This window comes from Leucoraja erinacea, chromosome 10 (assembly GCF_028641065.1).
Source record: "Leucoraja erinacea ecotype New England chromosome 10, Leri_hhj_1, whole genome shotgun sequence".
Lineage (NCBI taxonomy): Eukaryota > Metazoa > Chordata > Chondrichthyes > Rajiformes > Rajidae > Leucoraja > Leucoraja erinaceus.
In genome coordinates this window covers 32,799,908-32,820,496 of record NC_073386.1, presented here as the reverse complement: position 1 = coordinate 32,820,496, position 20,589 = coordinate 32,799,908, and the positions used below count along the sequence as shown (strand labels likewise).

General features: G+C 41.2%; 1 protein-coding gene across 1 annotated transcript in view; it reads right to left on the bottom strand.

The window, feature by feature from the left end:
• The window catches only part of negr1 (neuronal growth regulator 1), a 403,329-nt gene that overhangs the window by 380,369 nt on the left and 2,371 nt on the right, over nucleotides 1–20,589 (bottom strand). The window lies entirely within an intron of this gene.

Here is a 20,589-nt window from a genome sequence, read left to right as displayed (position 1 = left end):
TTTAAATCCCACCGGAAAGGCAATATATGCCTATCCCTAATTGATGAATCTAGTCTAATTAAATGTGATGATCTTATCCATCAATATTTCTTTTATTTTTTACAAATGGACAATGTGCAGGAGGAGGCCATTCGGCCCTTCGAGCCAGCACCGCCATTCAATGTGATCATGGCTGATCATCCCCAATCAGTACCCCGTTCCTTCCTTCTCCTCATATCCCCTGATTCCGCTATATTCAAGAGCCCTATCTAGCTCTCTCTTGAAAGTATCCAGAGAACCGGCCTCCACTGCCCGCTGAGGCAGAGAATTCCACAGACTCACAAGTCTCTGTGAGAAAATGCATCAGAGAATGTTATTATAGTTGTATAAAATGGATTTGAGCTTTAGCGTAACCATCAATGCAGGTACACTTCAAGGTTGTGTACTTAGCCACCTGATCTACTCTCTTCACACATATAACTGCGTGACCAAGCACAGCTCCAATGCCATCTATACATTTGCTAAATTGTTGTTGACCAAATCATGGGTGGTGATGAATCAATGTACAGGATAGAGGTAGAACGTTTGGTCGAGTAGTGCCGCTACAACCACATTTCGCGCAACATCAACAAAACCAAGGAAGTAATCCACAACTTCCATATCGAAAGCGCCTACAGAGGAGCTGCCTAAAGAAGTTGGCATTTATCATTATGGGTCCCACCATCCAGGCCAAATCCTCTTCTCATTGCTATTGATGGGCATAAAGAACAAAACCCTGAAGTCCCACACCACCAGGTTCAGGAACTGCTATTTTCTTGCAACTATCAGGTTCCTAAACTGACCTGCACAACTCTAACCCTACCTCAACAATAGAACTCTGCACTTCAAGCACTACCATGGACTTGTTTTTAATTGTGTCTTTTTGCACTAATGTCTTGGTTTTTGCAGATTATTTCTTTTCATCATCTAAAATAAATTCATGAGGGTTTCTAACCACTCCATGGAAGCTAGCAATCTTGAATTAAATTTTTCTTAGAAATTTGGAAATAAAATCCTGGTTCAAACGTGCCAACATAAATAAAAGTGAAAATTCAATTGGTTCACAAAAATGATGGAGGAAAGAACCCTGCTTTGAATTCTCAGCTTTTAGTAGGCATGGACAATATGCAATGTCTTGCAATTGTTTGACTAGTAAAGAGACAAACCTCACCACAGGGATACAGTCATAACCCTATAATACATGGTACTATTCGTATCTGGAAACAGTTGAAGTTCAGTCTCAAATTGAGACACGTCTCTCCTTCTTCCTATTACAAACAACCTCTCTTTCAAACCCTCTACTTTAGATGGTGTTTTCATCCAATGGAAGAACAAAGGAATCAACACTGTGGGAGACCTATATTGGAACGGGACTTTTTCCTTCTTCCAAGAGTTGCGGGAGAAATACGATTTGAATATTATTTTTTTTTTTCAGATATCTTCAGGTTAGGGACTATGTGAAAACATACATGCAAGACTACAACACTGCAAGTCCAGATAAACTCGATGAATGTTTGAATAGACATGCAGATACAGAGATGTTGATATCCTACATTTACAATGTTCTTCAAAACATCAACACCCTATCATCTGAGGTTTACAAGCGTACATGGGTGGATGAGATGGGTCAACAAATCTCAAATGATATGGGACGAAAGCTAACAATGTATCCATACTTGCTCCATAAATGCCAGACATTGCCTGATATAGTTCAATGTGCTGCACAGGTTATACTACTCAAAAAACAAACTGAACACGACCAACATTTTCCCCAGTGTTTCCTCTCTCTGCAACAAGTGTCAGTTCCAAGAAGCCACTTTAACCCACAGTTTTGTACTTTGTACAAAAATAGAAAGTTTTTGGACTGAAGTATTCAGCGTCCTCTCCAATATACTGAAAATCCCATTAGAACCAGACTCAAAACTGATAAAACTGGGAATATCAGAGGCATGCAGTAATTTGACTGTTTTCCAGTGACGCTTTGTCGCCTATGGTCAGCATACTTAAATTCTGGAAAATGCTGAAGTCCCTCCAGTGAAGATGTGAATTACAGAAATGACAGACACATTACATCTAGCGAGAATTAGGTTTATCTTGAATGATAAACTGAAGCAATTTTTAAAAATATGGTCACCGTTTATTGATTTTCTTGAACAATACAATATTTGAACACAAATTTGAAATTACTCCGAGGGCTGGGTTTGCGGGCGTACCGGTAGGTCAACGGGTATATCTCCCCTTTTTATTATTTTTTCTCTCTCTTCTCCTTTCTCTCTCTTTTAAATTTAATGTCCTTTTTGGAAAGTGTTAAAATTGAAGCTGTTCACTGAACTGTAAAATTATCAAGTTCTTTGCACAAATGCTTCCAATAAAAACATTGAAGCCTAGAACTCGGCAAACCACTTCAAGCACGACCACGGACGTTTTTAATCGTGTATTTTTGCACTAATGTCTTGGTTTTTGCAGATTATTTCTTTTCACCATCGCACATACATTCATGAGGGTTTCAAACCACTCCGTGGAAGCTTGAAATTGTTTTTTCTTAGAAATTTGGTTCAAATGTGCGAGCATATATAAAAGTTAAGATTCAAATGGTTCACAAAAATGATGGAGGAAAGAACCCTGCTTTGAATTCCCAGCTTTTACTGGGCATGGACAATATGCAATGTCTTGCAATGCCTACATTGTTTGACTAGTGAAATGCCAAACATCACCACAGGGATATAGTCAATGGTGCATTATTTCCATTTATCCATTTTCATACCTCTGGATTTACAAACAAAATAATACAATGTTGTTTTAGAAAAAAAAGTTGAAGTTGCAGGGTGTTTAATTGCTAAAATAATCTTGAACTTTAAACAAAATTGGTAACTAATAATATTGTTGAATAGTTCAACTCCTGTAGAATCACCAAATTCCATCTCCAACAAAATCAACCTCATGATCTGGTGTCAAACCAACAATCTTTCTCTCATGTCTGAGTCTGAAAAAGTGTCTCGGCCTGAAAATTCACCCATTTCTTCTCTCCAGAGATGCTGCCTGTCCCACTGAGTTACTCCAGCAGTTGTGTCAGCCTTTCTCTCAATGTGTAGGTAGGAACTGCAGATGAGAGTAGGGAAGATTCAAATAAGAGGACATGACTTGAGAATTAAGGGACAGAAGTTTAGGGGTAACATGAGGGGGGAACTTCTTTACTCAGAGAGTGGCAGCTGTGTGGAATGAGCTTCCAGTGGAAGTGGTGGAGGCAAGTTTGATTTTATCATTTAAAAATAAATTGGATAGGTATATGGACGGGAAAGGAATGGTCTGAGTGCAGGTAGATGGAACTAGGGGAAAATAAGTGTTCGGCACGGACTTGAAGGGCCGAGATGGCCTGTTTCGGTGCGGTAATTGTTATATGGTTATATAGATGCTGGTTTAAACTGAAGATGGACACAAAATGCTGGAGTGACTCAACGGGACCGGCAGCATCTCCAGAGAGAAGGAATGGATGTTGTTTCAGGTCAAGACCCTTATCTCGACCCAAAACATCACCCATTACTTCTCCCCAGAGATGATGCCTGTCCAGCATTTTGTGTCAGCCTTTCTCTCAATGTCAGCAAGACAAAGGAGATAAGGATCAACTTCGGTAAGCAAAGCGTTATAGATTTGCACTAAAGTAGAGATGGTTTAAAGCTTCAAGTTCCTAGGAATAAATATCATCAGCAATTTGTCATGGGCAACCCATTTCAAAGCATTTGCCAAGAAGGCACATCAATGTCTCTACTTCCTTAGAAGGCTTAGGAAGTTTGGTATGTCCCCAACAACTCTCAACAACCTCTACAGATAGAGTCATAGAGTGATACAATGTGGAAACAGGCCGTTCATCCCAACTTACCCACACCAGCCAACATGTCTCAGCTACACTAGTCCCACCTGCTAGTATTTAATCCATATCCCTCCAAACCTGTCCTATCTGTGTACCTGGCTAACTGCTTCTTAAATGTTGCGATAGTCCCTGCCTCAACTGCCTCCTTTGGCAGCTTGTTCCATACATCCGCCACCCATTGTGTGAAAAAGTTACCTGTCAGATTCCTAGTAAATGATCAGCCATGATCATATTGAATGGCGGTGCAGGCTCGAAGGGCTGAATGGCCTACTCCTGCACCTATTTTCTATGTAAATATTTTCCCCTTCACCTTAAACCTATGTCCTCTGGTCCTCGATTCACCTAATCTGGGCAAGTGCATCTACGCGATCTATTCCTGTCATGATTTTATACTTTAACCAGACTTTACTGGACTTTATCTTGCACTAAACGTTTTCCCCTTTATCATGTATCTGTACACTGTGGATGGCATGATTATAATCATGTATAGTCTTTCTGCTGACTGGTTAGCATGCAACAAAAGCCCTTCACTGTATCTCGGTACACATGACTATAAACTATACGGAGCAAAACAGATTTCCTTGACTCTTTTGCCTAACTACATGAGTTACTTCAACAGTTCTGGACTATGGCGTGTTTATGTTGTGTACTGCCACCTGATTGTGTGTTACTGGAGGTTGGTGATCTTATTCCACGTCTGGCCATAGAAAACTAGAAATCGGATCCATTAGCAGCTGTTTTCTTGCGCAAATAATGCACAATAACTCGGGTTAAACATCATGAGCAACCATGTCCTAGAGAAGTCGCGCCGATCTTCACAATTCATCTTTGCACCGTTAATAGTTTCCCCAGCATCCGTCACAGATTGGAGTCTGGCATATTTGGAGCTTTTCGATGCAAACTACAGCTTTATTAAAAAGTCACAAAAAGCAACAGTGGTAAGACTGGGAATGATGAGATGACCAACGATAGGTCATTAAAAACTTTCCATTCTGACATCGATGCTATACGCATAACAGTTGGCAGCATCAGTTTGCGGAAGTGTAAATCCTGATCACAGTTTGTGGTCTCCTGGTCGCAGAGCTGCAAGCTGGAGCCGCTGTGTCACAGTGGAGAGAGGCCAGTGCCGGCGATGATTGGGGATGCCACGCTCCCCGCTCTTCCCATCAACACCATCATCTTGTAGGAACTGTTCTAGCTAAGGGAAGAGTTCCCATAAGGTTATCCGTGAGCAGCCTGGCATCAGACAGCTTGTCATAAAGCTCCCATCGAGAATCGCGCAGCTCCCGCTTTGTGCATGATTGTATGTGTGAATCACCCAGTGTGTATTCAATGCATTTTTAATCAATTTCCTTTTGTTTTCGGGGAGCTGATTGGACTATGCAGCATGTGTAATTCATCAAAACGGATCATCCCAGTTAGGAACTCCCTCGGTATTCTGCTGGATTCTCCCATCTGCATTTCCGGCAGTGTTTAAACTTTGTTTAGGGAGGAACTGCAGATGCTGGCTTATACCGAAGATAGACACAACTTGCTGGACAGGTAGCATCTCTGGAGAGAAGGCATGGGTCAATCTCCTGAATGAGTATTCTTACTTTGTATTGAATTCTGTATTTACTTTGTGTACTAGTCATGTCTCTAATATTTATTTCATTCCCCTTACAAAAATTTAGCAGGTAGAGGAAAAACACGCAAGGTGTCCTTGAGACTCTTGAAGGGCACCCATAAATAAAATTTATTATTATTATTATTATTATTACTTCATTGAAAACACCGATTGGGTGATTAACCAAGGCTCCATTAGAAGCCTGTTAGAGAGATGGAGTAGCAATGCGGTGCTGGGTTAACATAAGTGATAGGAGTTGAGTTAGGCCATTCATCCTATGAAGTCTACTCCGCCATTCAATCGTGGCTGATCTATCTCTCCCTCCAAACCTCATTCTTCTGCCTTCTCCCCATAACTTCTGACACCCATATTAATCAAGAATAATACAGATTATTAATATTGTTACGATTAATAATACTATATCATTATACTACTAATACTATCTGAATTAAATAATTTGAATTGAATAATTATTAAACTATATGAATGAATGTCATGTCTTGAGAAAGGCTCCAACAGAATGCACATTTTTCTTTCTGACATTCCTGGACTACAGTTCTATAATCGCAGGAGGGGTTGCCATGCATAGAAGAATATAATTATATTTCAAACTTTCAATTGCATTTTCCTATATCTACAGTGCATTCAGAAAGTATTCAGACCCCTTCACTTTTTCCATATTTTGTTACATTACAGCCTTATTTTAAAATGGCTTAAATTCTTTTTTTTTATCATCAATCTACACACAATACCCCAGAATAAAGAAGATAAACAGCTGTTTAGAATTTTTTGAAAGTACTTAAAAATAAATAACTGAAATATCACATTTACATAAGTATTCAGACCCCTTGCAATGACACTCAAAATTGAGCTCAGGTTCATCCTGTTTCCATTGATTATCCTTGAGATGTCTCTACAACTTGATTGGAGTCCATGTGTGGTAAATTAAATTGATTGGACATGATTTGGAAAGCCACACACCTGTCTATGTAAAAGGTCCCACAGTTGACGGTGCATGTCAGAGCAAAAACTAAGCCATGAAGACGGAAGCCATGTAGACCTCCGAGACAGGATTGTTGAGGCACAAATCTGGGGAAGGGTATAAAACAATTTTTGCAGCATTGCAGGTCCTGAAGAGCACAGTGGCCTCCGTCATTCTTAAATGGAAGAACTTTGGAACCACCAGGACTTTTCGTAGAGCTGGCTGCCCGGCCAAACTGAGCAATTGGGGGAGAAGGGCCTTGGTTAGAGAGGTGACCAAGTACCCGATGGTCACTCTGACAGAGCTCCAGAGTTCCTCTGTAGAGATGGGAGAACCTTCCAGAAGGAAAACTATATCTGCAGCAATCAGGCTTTTATGGTAGAGTGGCCAGACGGAAGCCGCTCCTCAGTAAAAGGCACATGACAGCCTGCTTGGAGTTTGCCAAAAGGGTTGTTTTCTTTGGTGCTCTGGTCTGATGAAACCAAAATTGAACTCTTTGGCCTGAATGCCAAGCATCATGTCTGGGGGAAATCTGGCACCGCTCATCACATGGCCAATACCATACCTACGGTGAAGCATGGTGGTGGCAGCATCATGCTGTGGGGATGTTTATCAGTGGCAGGAACTGGGAAAGTAATCAGGATCGAGGGAAAGATGAACGAAGCAAGATACAGAGATATCCTTGATGAAAACCTGCTCCAGAGCGTTCTGGACCCCAGTCTGGGGCAGAGGTTCACCTTCCAACAACCCTAGGCATACAACCAAAACAATGTAGGAGTGGCTTTGTGACAAGTCTGTGAATGTCTCTGAGTGGCCCAGCCAGAGCCCGGACTTGAACCCGATCGAACATCTCTGGAGCGACCTGAAAATAGCTATGCATCGATGCTCCCCATCCAACCTGACAGAGCTTGAGAGGATCTGCAGAGAAGAATGGGAGAAGATACCCAAATACAGGTGTGCCAAGCTTGTGGTGTCATATCCAAGAAGACTTGAGGCTGTAATCACTGCCAAAGCTGCCACAACAAAGTACTGAGTAAAGAGTCTGAATACTTATGTAAATGTGATATTTCAGTTATTTCTTTTGAATTATGGGCCTTTCAGCCACAGGCACACACGCAGCTTCCTTAACCAGCCTGTTATACAGGCGGGGGACAGGGCAAGCGGGGGGAAGCGCTGTCTAAAAAATTCACATGGTGCAAAGCCAAGGTAAAACAGAGACACACCGCGATGAACAGGAAGGTTAGTGCTGTAAAAAGACAGCTAACACACAGTGTATGATAGCTCCTTTAAAAGAGGGGGGAGGAGTGGAGACAACTTTCAAGAAGCCAGAGATACAGAGTTGTGAGGCTCCGTGGACATTTAACATACCGGTCGGTTATCCTTGGTTCTGAAAACTACTGCTTACCTTTTTTGTCCCCCTATGAGATTCACCAGTCAGCACCGGCTACAACCAATTCCATTATTGGTGGCCAATGGGTGGGGTGGGGTGGGCGCTAGTATGGGTGTTGTGGGCTGAAGGGACTTGTTTCCAGAGGGCTAGTATGGATATTGTGGACCAAGTGGATTCTTGAGCTGCCGGCTCCGTCACTGAAGCCTGTTGTGCTGGCAGGTCACTCTCACAAGGCTGGTGGGCTGGCAGTTGACGCACGGCTGGCTATTCCTTGAAATTCCATTTCAAGCAGGGTGCAAGAACACCAAATTCAAGTACAGTTTCCTACCACTTCAAGCAGGGTGCAAGGCCACCAAATTCAAGTGCAGTTTCATACCATTTCAAACAGGGTGCAAGGCCACTAAAGACAGCCGGTTGTGACCTCTCCCTCCTCCATCTTGCAGAGACTGAGCCACGCCCACACTTCTGGGTTTATAGTCCCTCCCCCTCCCATCAGAAGGGGCGTGGCCTTCATGGCATGATTGACAAGAGAGAGAGTATCAACATTTTTTAAAACACTTAGAACTCTTTTATTTTTAATCAATGGAAAAAATCCTCGGTACCTGATGAACGGAGAAGGACTCTGAGTAAGATGGCCAAAAATCACAGCGGTATGTGGTAGCATTTTTTCTAAAATCAATATAAAGTGCAAACAGGAAGTGGTCAAGATTAGACTTTTAATTATCTAGAATACAAGGCTTTAATTAGGCAAGGCAATTTTAATTAGGCAAGGCAACTTTAATTAGAAGGCAACACGACACAGCTTTAGCATTTCCAAACCGAAGGCAACACAGCTTTAGCATTTACAAACTATATTTTCAAACCACATTAAGGGCACTGACAGGTCAGTAAAGCCACTCACAGTTTAGTAGACATGTGTTCAGTGTTATTCACACAAGAGACGTGACCCTCTCGCTCCCCCATCTTGCAGAGACTGACTGAGGCACTCAACACTTCCGGGTTTTATAGTCCCTCCGGAAGGGACTTGAGGAGAGAGAATCTCAACATTTTTTAAACACTAATAACTTTTATTTTTCATCGATGGGAAAAATCCTCTTGACCTGTGCAGAGGAGGGGGGACTCTGAGTAAGATGGCCAAAAATCACAGCTGTTTTTTCTAGAATCAATATACAGAACAACAGGAAGTGGTCAAGATGGAGTTAGATGTGGCCCTTGTGGCTAAGGGGATCAGGGGGTATGGAGAGAAGGCAGGTACGGGATACTGAGTTGAATGATCAGCCATGATCATATTGAATGGCGGTGCAGGCTCGAAGGGCCGAATGGCCGACTCCTGCACCTAATTTCTATGTTTCTAAGATCGAGCCAGCACTGCCATTCAACATGATCATGGCCGTTCATCTAAAATCAGTGCCTCTTTCCTGTTTTTTCCTCATATCCCTTGATTTTGCTAGGCCCAAGAGCTAAATGTAACTCTCTCTTGAAAACATCCTGTGAATTGTCCTCTACTGCCTTCTGTGGCAGAAAATTCCACAGATTCACAACACATCTCAGTCCTAACTGGCCTAGCCCTTATTCTTAAACTGCGACCCCTGGTTCTGAACTCCCCCAACATCGGGAACATTTTTCTGCAGTTACAGTAAGTGAAAATCTAGCAGGCAAGCAGGATGCTTTCTCCAAACACCCCCATTTGAAGGCCACTATCTTCCACCATTTCTACCCAGTGCTTGGTACCTACTTCCAGCAGCCACTGGTTGTCCTCCAGGATGCACCGAGCCGCAGCCTGGTCCATGCCGGTCAACAGGGCGAATTTTGAACAGCGACTCTCAAGGCAGCGGTGCAACGCTTCCGAAGCATCTGACGGCCCGGAACTCTTGCACAGAAGCTGCTCCATGGCCGGAGCTGCAGCGAGCGACTCGCCAGCCCCGCAAACACTCACTAACCCCGGTTCCTCATCTGCATCTGCCCCCGCCACTGCTTCTGCTTCCATCCCTCCCTCTGCCCCGGCTCTCCAACACCCGTGGCCCATGCAGTTGATATTAGTTTTGAAATTCTGTGATCAGCATGAGAGCGTGAGAATTGGGCAAAATGCGAGTCTCACCCTCAATGTATGAGAGTTGGCAGCTCCGTCATAAGGTAAGAGGATTTTTTTTCACACTTACAATTGTCATTGTTAGAAAAGCATTCTATAAAGATAATGCGGATGCAGCTTTATTGGCATCATACTTGGTTCTCAATTAACAACTGACTATGTGTATGGACAGGGTCGTCAAGCCTGATTGGAGTGTTACGATGTCTGAACAAGATATTGAGTATTGAGATATTGAATATAGCAGTTAGGATGTTATGTTGCAGTTAGACAATATGTTAATGAAGCCGCATGGTGTTTAGTTTTGATTACCGAGCTATTTCAAGAGTGTTGTTAAGCTGGAAAGAGTGCAGTGCAGATTTACAAGGATGTTGCCAGGACAAGGGCTTGAGCAATAGGGAGAGGCTGCGGGGTGATCTTGTATAGATGTATAAAATCATGGGAATAGACTGGGTAAATTCATAAAGTCTTTTACCGAGAAAGTGTGATGTGTATATGGAACAAGCTGCCAGAGGAGGTAGAAGAGGTTGGTACTATAACACATTTTAAATACATTTGGACATATACCTGGATAGGAAAGGTTTAGAGGAATATGGTCCAAATGTGGAAAGGTTGGGATAATGTATATGGGGCATCTTGGTCGCCATTGGCAAATTGGGCCTAAGGGCCTGTTTCGATGCTGTATGATTTGTGTGAATTGCGAGACAAACTGAGCTGTGCTTCCATTTTGTCTTTCTACATGGGCAGTATTTACTTCAGGAGGAATCAAACTTTACTCCAGTGAATGTACCCATCAGAGCTAGGTTAAGCATGCCTGGTGCCAGTGGTGCATATAGTCAGAAACAAGTCTGCTAAACACAAGGAAAGCTTGTGAACTCAAGGCCTCAGCAAGATACCCCAATCTTCCTTGAAGATACAGAAGCCTGTTTTTCTGAATGCAGGATCATAGTAGTTAACCCTCTAAACAAATGTACGTGACTAACCTTGCTTTTATACCATCAAAAATGATATTAAAAAACTGTATGCTTTAAATATGCAGAACAGTTTCTAGCTTGACTGGTCTCCTTGTCTGACAACTTATCGCAAATAAAACCAGTAGCTATAGTTTGATAGTCACTTGCGGCTTGTGTAGATTATTCCGATAGACTCTATGACTTCATATGCTTTAAACATAAAAGAAACACGGGTCAAGCAGCAACAGTGGAGGCAAAATGAGCAAGTCAGTATTTCATGTTGAGACCTTGCAAAATGAAAGATTGGTAGTATATTAGCAGTCTGTGTATGTGCCTTAGATTTTTGTTTTAATCTACCTTGTTCATTTTTTATAATCTAAGGCCAGATAAGAAATATCATTTAATTAGCAGAATAACCTGAGATTCCTCTGTAAATTAAACATTTGCTCATTATTTCATCTTAATATTCTTTTGTTTCAGGGAATAATAATTCAGCGACTATGCCATAAAATGCATCACTCAGATTGGCCTAGATATAAACAAAAGGTTTGCTTTGAAAATAAAATATATAGATTGTTGTTTTCAACACTGAAAATCAAATAACCCAAATGCTCTTAGAAGTGTTGATTTAATGTGAGATTCTTGAGCTCCCTCAAGTAATTATTTCAGTTAATAAGTTCTGAGTACCTTCTATTGTCTTACTGTTTGACATTAAAATACTGCCACCTGTACAAATAATCAAGGAATGTGAATGCACAGTTTAATTTTCTCCTTGATTTTTATGGCAGAAGATCTTAAAGTATTAACCCAATAATTTGTAAGTATTCTAAATACAATTGGTTTCGGCCCAAAACGTTCTCTAATTCCTTCCCTCCATAGATGCTGCCTCACACGCTGAGTTTCTTCAGCACTTTTGTCTACCTTCCATTTTCCAGCATTTGCAGTTCCTTCTTAAACCACTTCTAATCAGAATTGATTGGTTAAAATACAAATATAAATATCATATTGATTGGTTGAAGGATAAAGGCTCTGAGCAATTTAATAATAGTTTTGAATGATAGCAAGTAAACAATTACTGATTTTTTTTTGGGGGGGAGGGGGGCAGATTAAAATACAGAGATTAGGAACTCATCTGTTGTTGTCATTCTATCTTGCTCTACCAATTCCACTATCCTTTCAACCCTTGTTTTTAACATAACTGGGTCAGCAAAGTGAAATAAGTTAATCAGGGTTTATTGTTGACACTATCTAGTTACTATGTTGTAAAGTGACGTGCATTTTTGGTAAGGAAGAAGGGTCATCTGACTGAATCACCGACTGCATGAACTTATCAGAGTAACATATGCTAGGCTAGCGCGCAGCCACTGGACCATGAGCATGAAATAGCATCTGCAGGACAGGATGGTGAAAAATACAAAGATAAACTAAAATAATCAAAATCACAGTTCTATATATCACTTGAAATAACAATTTTCTTTTGGCAAAAAAACAGTACTGTGTCAACATGATTAAAGTTTCATAGTTCGAAAACATATCCTCCACTGCCTTTATTGGTTCAGAATTAACATTGATTTACAGTTAATTAAAAATATAATCTCAATGTTTATATTAAGACAGCAAATTAACAAAAAAGTTAATAAACATCTAAATTCCTTGGCCTGAAATTAGTTAAAATGTGACTTGCATTGAAATCATAAAATACTGTTTTCTTCCGATCCATCTTCCAGAATGACAAAACAATGATGATTAGTATAGCTGCTTTTACTTTTGCCATTATTGTTTGTCAAAATATTACTTGTTTGATAATAAGTATTCTTATAAGAAAATATTGAAAATCTATTTTTCCTAAGCAATCAGGAACTTGCAATGCTCACCAGTCCACACCTCAATGAAGAGTTGAAGCCAAAATATCATTCCTTCTCTCCAGATGCTGCCTGACCAGCTGGGTTACTCCAGCATTTTGTGTCTATCAGAATCAAATTGCATTAAACTATATTATTTAAAAAAATAGTACTCACCATGCACCTATTCTTTCATATTGTTTTGGCATAAGTCCATTTAACCTATTGAGTCCATGGCAGCTTTTTATAAACCAATCAAGTTGTTCAATTGATCCATTCTTTCCCCATTGCCCTACAAAATATTTCCCTCAAATGACCATCCAATCCTCTTTCTAGATTCCAGAATGATTCTGCTTGCACTACCATTACAGGCAAAGAGTTCCAAATCATAATAATTCTCTGCATAAAACAGTTATTTCTGAAATCCATCGCACCAAGCTCACCTCACCACACCCCCACCACCACACCACCACCACCCTCCCCCCTCCCCCCCCAACCTCCTTCCCCCAGTCAATCTGTGTATTTTGGTCTAACTGTCCATTATAATCTTGTATACATGCTTTTCACCTCTTCCTCAGCCAACAATGGACCAATGTGTGTGCTAGCACAGATTTGTTCTGTACCTTTTCATACCTCTAGTTTCCCTCTCCCCTGACTCTCAGTCTGAAGAAGGGTCACAACCCAAAATTTCACCTATTCCTTTTCTCCAGAGACGCTGCCTGACCCAATGAGTTACTCCAGCATTGTGTGTCTATCTGTCATATCTGCTGTCAACCATTCAAAATTTGAGCTGGATAGCTCAGAACCATATATAAAATAGAAAGTCAATTCATTCCTGTAATTTTTGTTGTATTCAGAATTACATCTTTAATAATCGACTCCAGCATCTTCCCCACTACCGATGTCAGGCTAACTGGTCTACGGTCTACAATTCTCTGTTTTCTCTCTCCCTTCTTGCTTAAAAAGTGGGGTTATATTAGCTACCTGAATTTCTTGGAGATTTCACTGTTCACTGTCCTCCACAAAGCAGCAATAATAATAATAATAAATTTTATTTGTGGGCACCTTTCAAAAGTCTCAAGGACACCTTACAGAATTTAACAAAAATTTCTCCTACAAACATATAATCAGAGTAAAATAAATAATAAAGACATCACCAGTACACAAATTAAAGACAATTGTTACCACTGTGGGGGAAGACACAATGTCCAGTCCCCATCCCCAGTTCTCCCAAAGTCAGGCCTATTGAGGCCTCCGCTATTGCCTCTATGGAGGCCCGGTGTTCCTGGCTGTTCTTGCCGGGTGCTGTTGCCCCGGCGTCGGGTGAGTTCTCTCAGCGGCTGGGCCACCTGGAACGGCCGCTTCCTTACCGGAGACCGCGGCTTCCGAAGCCGACAAGGCCGCGCTGGTTTGGAGCTCCCAGGCTCCCGATGTTGAAGTCGGCGCTGCCCGCTGCGCTCCACAGCCCGGAGGTGTTAAACTCGGCGGTCCCAGCTCACCAGAGCTCCAGTGCGTTGATCCAGCGCGTCGATCCAGCGCGGCAACCCAGGCAAGGCATCGCGTGCTCCGCTCCGCGATAGCGCTCCAGCGCTGTGCCGCCACCGAAACCGAGGTGCTGGGCGGTCCCCGCCAGGAAATGGCGCTCCACGCCCGCTGGTAGGCCGCAAGGACGGGTCAACGGGGCAGCCCGGAGAAAAAGCTGCCTCATCGACCAGGTAGGGACCTAGAAATATAGTTTCCCCCTTCCCCCCACATTGAAAAGTCTATTTCTCCTACAAACAAAACGCAGGACTCACCAGAACTACAAAAAAAAGTGAATTAAACGGACGGCTGCTGGTTAGCAGCCGTTCCCCAAGATGGCTCCTCCTCCTCCTGTACATCCAACCTTGAGCTCAGTATTTTCCCTGATCAAGTGGAAAGCAAACATATCCTGCCTGAGTCAATGAGAGCCAGTCTCTAAGAAACAAACATTCACATAGTCAATGCAAGGCATCTTAACATGTTTAGTCTCTGTTGCTGGACTACAAAAAACATAAAGATGGCAGAATGATCTGTTTTTACAAATCAAATTGTTACTCTATGTATCAGGTGTGGGTCAGTTTGCCAAAGGGATTTGATAGATATACCGACAGCTGATACTCAGCTTGTTCTCGATGTATAGCTGTCCTGCAAAAGTCTGCAATTTACTGTAAGTAGCTGGCGGTTCTGTTCAGATACACAGGCCACAATAAGCATATTTTAAGCCTTCTCAAAAACTCCTCAAATTTGCATCATTGGGATTGTGCATCCAGTAAGCAGGAGGGGAATCATGGTTCGTCCCACCTTTCCTTCTGGTCAGCAAACTGTGAAAGATCACCAAACTCAGGCTACCAGTGAAATGGACGTTTCATGCTGCCTCACTTAAATACTACTGTTTTAATACAAGAATCCTTCTTCTTAGCATGATTGAATTCCTAGATCAACTTTTGATCCAAAAGTTATTTCAACACAATTATCCCCAATTTATAATTTTATAACTTCACCCACCTCCTCCCCAACTTCTGACATTTATTACTAAAGCTCTCATCAATGCCTTTGTTAGATCCAACTTATCTAATATTATTCAGGCTTGTGTCCCACCATGTGCTCATCCCATTTAATTTCAGTAAATTTAATTCTACCAGACCACAGATTTCTGGCCTCAACAATATATACGAGTTCCTGGTATTCCAATCCTGGAGTTTAAAGGATTTCTCTCCAATCCGGTGAAGTGTAAATTTCTCTAATTCCTGGTTTGCTCCCTCTTTGCCCTTGCAACTTTGCAGCAATACCACAGAATCCATCCCCATACATCACCTATCTACAAACACAATCACTGCATCTTAATAGTATTAAAACTGTATTGTATATCATCCTAGCACAAAATGTGAAGACTTTTCTTAATGTAATAACTTTTCAGGAATGGGCCATCACTGTCAAGGTAGAGTTTCTCATCGATAACGATGAGAACGCCTACCTGGAGGAGGTGACTGACCTGGCACTCGGGTGTCAGAACAACAGCCTCCTCTTGAATGTCACTAAAGCGAAGGAGCCGATTGTGGACTTTAGAAGGGCACAACAACTGAGGACGTAAATGCCACTGGGGATAAATGGGACTATTGTGGATAGGGTGAGCAGCTTCAAATACCTGGGAGTCCAAATCAAAGAGGATCTGGCATGGACAACACACACTGCTGCACTAGTGAGAAAGGCAACGCAGCGCCTTTAACACCTCAGGTAGCTGAAGAAATTCAGAGTCTCTCTGAGGGTCCTTCTATTCTGGTGCAGTAGAAAGTATCCTGACCGGAAACATCTCAATCTGGTTTGGCAGAAGCTCTGCCCAGGACAGGAAGGCTCTGCAGGGAGTAGTGCGTTCCGCCGAACGCACCACGGGAACTACACTCCACCCCCTGCAGGACCTATACACCAGGACGTGCAGATTCAGAGCCAGCAAGATTATGAAGGACCCCTACCACCCCAGCAACAGACTGTTCCAGCTGCTACGGTCAGGCAAGAGCCTCCGCTGTCATGCAGCGAAAACGGAGAAGATGAGATGGAGTTTCTTCCCACAGGCCATCAGGACTGTAAACTCTCATCTCACCGGGGGGTAATCACTGTTGTGTCTTTTAAAAAAAATGTAAATACTAGTTCTGTTCTGTTGTTTTGCACAATCTCGCAGGCATTGCCTCTTTCATTTCACTGTACATCTTGTATGTGTATGTGACAAATAAACTTGACTTGACTGCTAATTTCTAATTACATTTGAGAAGATAATTAGCAATCGGCAAAAAACAAAAAGTGAATCATCTTCTTAAACAGTTACAATTCTTCTGATCAATGTATTCTTAGTGCCGCTGATAGGGAGCACAGGATTTATACCTAGCAATAACGAAGGTCCAGCGATATATTTCTAAATGCAGAGGGTATGCACCTTGGAAAGAGAGCAATGGGCCTGTTCCACTTAGGCAATTTTATAGGCAACTACAGGCGACTAGTTTGTCGCCACATGTTCGCCGCTGGTCGCCAGCAGTAGTCTCACCAGTCGCTTAAAAACGTCGTCGCGTCTTTATAGTCGCCGCTAAATTTTCAACATGTTGAAAATGTTTTGCCGACAGTGGGTTTGACACCAATGAGCAACAGCACCTACTTCTCCTGATGTAGTTGCTGTCGTAGGTTGTCACCAGGATGACGTAGGTTGTCACCGTTTTTTCAGGTTTTTTAGAGAACATGGATAAGTAATGTTTCGGGTCAGGAAGAAAGGCCCGGACCCAAAATATCACCTGTCCATGGTCTCCACAGATGCTGCTTGACCCGCTGAATTACTCCAACATTTTGTGTCCTTTTGTGCAGACCAGCATCCACAGTTCTTTGCTCCAACAGCGTGAAATGGCACTGTGTGACACAGGATCATGTGAATGTCTGATTAGTGTGGACATGGAGCATAACTGAGATAACTTTACAGTCCTGAGAACATCCCATTAGCCCCAAACAGGGAGGAAATCCAGAGACAGTCTGGTAAATTGTACAAGCTTGAATTCTGATAATTGCAGACCAGGTGACTAAGGAAGCCAGCAGGAGTTTAAAGGAATTAAAAGAAACAAGTATATATAAGGAAAGGAAGAGATTTATGGATATAAAATTAGCCATCAAACCCAAGCAACTTCGAGGAGGTATGCAAAGTAATGAATTAAAAAGTACCTCACAGGATCACTGGCAGCAATAACTCTGCAGACTAACAATTGAAGAATAATCAGTAGCTTGGTGAAAAAAAATGTTATATAAAACCCTGGCTAGGTTGTTGGAAATTGTTAAACTAACCACAGAGCTGTGTAATAATGGAGTTTAAGAATCTTGTTCAAAATTATGTAGTGAACCTTTGGGTAGTTTGCACAAATCGTAATTAATAAAAAAGTGTAATTACTAGGCAAAACTATTGTCTTGTGCATTTTATCATGTGGTGTTTTTAATTGGCATCAAGTGAAACCTACAGGTAGTGTTGTTACTGTGCACCTGTTATCTTGTCCTTTGTGCTAAACTTTAGAGGTTTGAGAGAAGCTATCAGAGTAGCTTAGGTGAGTATAAAGATCAATATCTTCCATTTTGTGGTTCGTGAAAGAGCACTGTCCAATTTTTTCAGTAGTCGTCACACTGAAACTGTTGTTATCAACTTTAACATGGTGTTGTGTATTGATGTGTTATCCAATTTTGCAGCAGTGGGCTTTGGCCAGCAGATGCAATCTCAGAAGCCAACTCATAAATTGACATGCTACAATGCAAGCAACTCTCTATTAACTACAGATGAATGGATACTGCTTTATTAGAAAGAGGTAGGCATGTGCTCCCAGAGGCTTTGGGTATCATGGTCAGGCTGCTCAATAAATTAATTTGCAGGAAACATATTATTTCCGAGAAAAAACATATAGACCTTCTGGGACTGCAGCCTAGTACTTCTGATAATGAATAGGCAAGGAGGTGCCAATAAGAACAAGGGTGCCTTCTCTGAATACCCACACTTTGAGGAAGTAGGCAAAATGCAAAAATTGCCAACCACTCCAGAGAGTCATGGAGAAAGTAGATGCAACCACCTTTCCTTCATTAAGGTGTTTGATTGAACTTCATTAAGGTGTTTGACTGAGCTATGGCAGAGAGCCTGCAGTGATCCGGCGGTGTGGAATCTGAAAGTGACAATGACCTTGACCTCCAAGCATTCCTGGCAATTATGAGGTCACGTTTAAGGTTACAAATCTCCATGAGAACAAACAAATTGTAGTTTGAGTGTTGCCCCCTTTAAATAGTGCCATTGCAGGAGAAATGTAGTTACAACAAGCTGGTTGCTTTTTGGATACATAAGTTAATGCTATACTGCTGTGCATAATTTGGAGATATTCTATATTGCTGTAAAGTGCTAAAGCAAAAGAAATGTAATTAGAACAATATCCCAACAGGCTCTAAAACATGCAGAGATGGTGCAAAATGAGTCTACTTTAAATTAAGCCAATTTTCAATGGCACACTCCATTCTTTTTCGAAGACCAAAATTGTAAGTCCCTTTCTCTAATTCCAGCCACCGCCTTTTATAATGCCATTGTTGCCCACACTCCAACTGACTATCTCCTTCTCTCTGGATCTCTGTGCACATATCTGAACATTCAATGCCCTCTCAGCTTTTAAAGCCATCTTTTTTTTTTACCAAGTTTTGATTTATCCTCCTTGATATCTGCTTTATTGTTTCGGCATTCATTTTTGATGATGCACCTGAGAACTAGTCTTTAAATGATAAGTACAACATAAAAGCAACTGGGGGGTGGGGAATTGATGGAAATGTGAGGAGAGTAAAATGGGATTAGCTTTGGATTAGTATAAATTAGTGAATAATTATTGGTAAAGGCTCAATGGGCCAAAGGGCTTGTTACCAGGATGTACGATTGCCGTAATTTACGGCTATAAATATTCATTTTGTTCCCAAAACGAGTAAACACAAGTTTTGAAAAACTGCTCAACATAAATTGTATATTCATTAGCAAAGCAAATGCAACCTCAAATTAATGATCTTTAAGATTCATTTTCTTCAAATTATTGTTACTGTGTAGTTAGTGGGCTCCAGCAATAAATATGATATTATTGTATAAAGACAGCCATAGTAACATTATTATCTCACAACTGTATGTAGCTAAGAAAAACATAATAATAACACATTCAAAACGAGTCAAGAGATGAAAACAAGACAGAAATGTTATAATGACAGAGACAGACACATTTCAAGTAAAATCAAGAAATAAGCTAATAGCAATGAATATTCAGTGATTTCTTGTGACCTGTGTACTCCAAAGTGAGTGAAATCTCTCCTGTGTTCCATCGGTTAGGCAGAATTACTTTGCTACCTCATTTGAGGTGAGGTAGTCTGGTAATGGAAATATATCAATGGTGCCGCTCTGATTGGCCAAAAGGAGGTGCACTACTCCAGCACGGACTGGTTCCACCAATTACTCTTCCCCCAGGATTACATGCTTGTGTGTTCAATCTAGCTCCCAAACAAAAAGTTGATAACTCTGAACATTAGGAAATTCAAATTATTGAGATCTTCACTCAGTGTTCAGAATTCACATTTCTGCTGTTGATGATAATGCAGTGTACACAACCAATAGTTTACATTGGTCTCACAATTTGATCATGAAATAAATAATTATTTGATAGTTTTATCATTCTAAAAATTGTCAAATGCTCTTACACATATTCTACAATGTTAGACAGCGAGACCTTAGCATAATGTCAGTAGATCTAACGAGTTTAGAGATACAGATAATTACATTTCATGCAATTTCATGCATTTCATAAAAATGCTCCCACTCTAAGTTAATTCATGTTACGAACATATGGTTTAATTCCACTGCATGCAGAACTATGCCACAAGAAGTTCCAATTTATATTCAGAATTGTATATTCAGAAGAAAATGAAATATGTTCTTATTTCATCCACGGAGACGAAATGATGGACAGTGTATGCGTCAGAATAATGACACTTAATAACATAACATCTGTTCTCATTTATTTTAGGCTGTAGATAGGCTGGCAAATAAAAGGTGTGGCATTTTGAAGTCTGGTAAATTCAAATACGACTCCTACAGGTTAACTGTTAATGTTATTCACTGTTGCAGCATCACTGCCATTTAAACAGTGCATGGACCCCGTTGACGGTATAATTCATTCCGAAGATTCTTTTATTGACGCTATCATTCATTCAAAACAAGAGAACTCATGGATGCCATGGGCGCGAATAAATTGCAATGGATTCAATTGTTCCCAGTGAGAAACAGAGCACCAGGGGTGA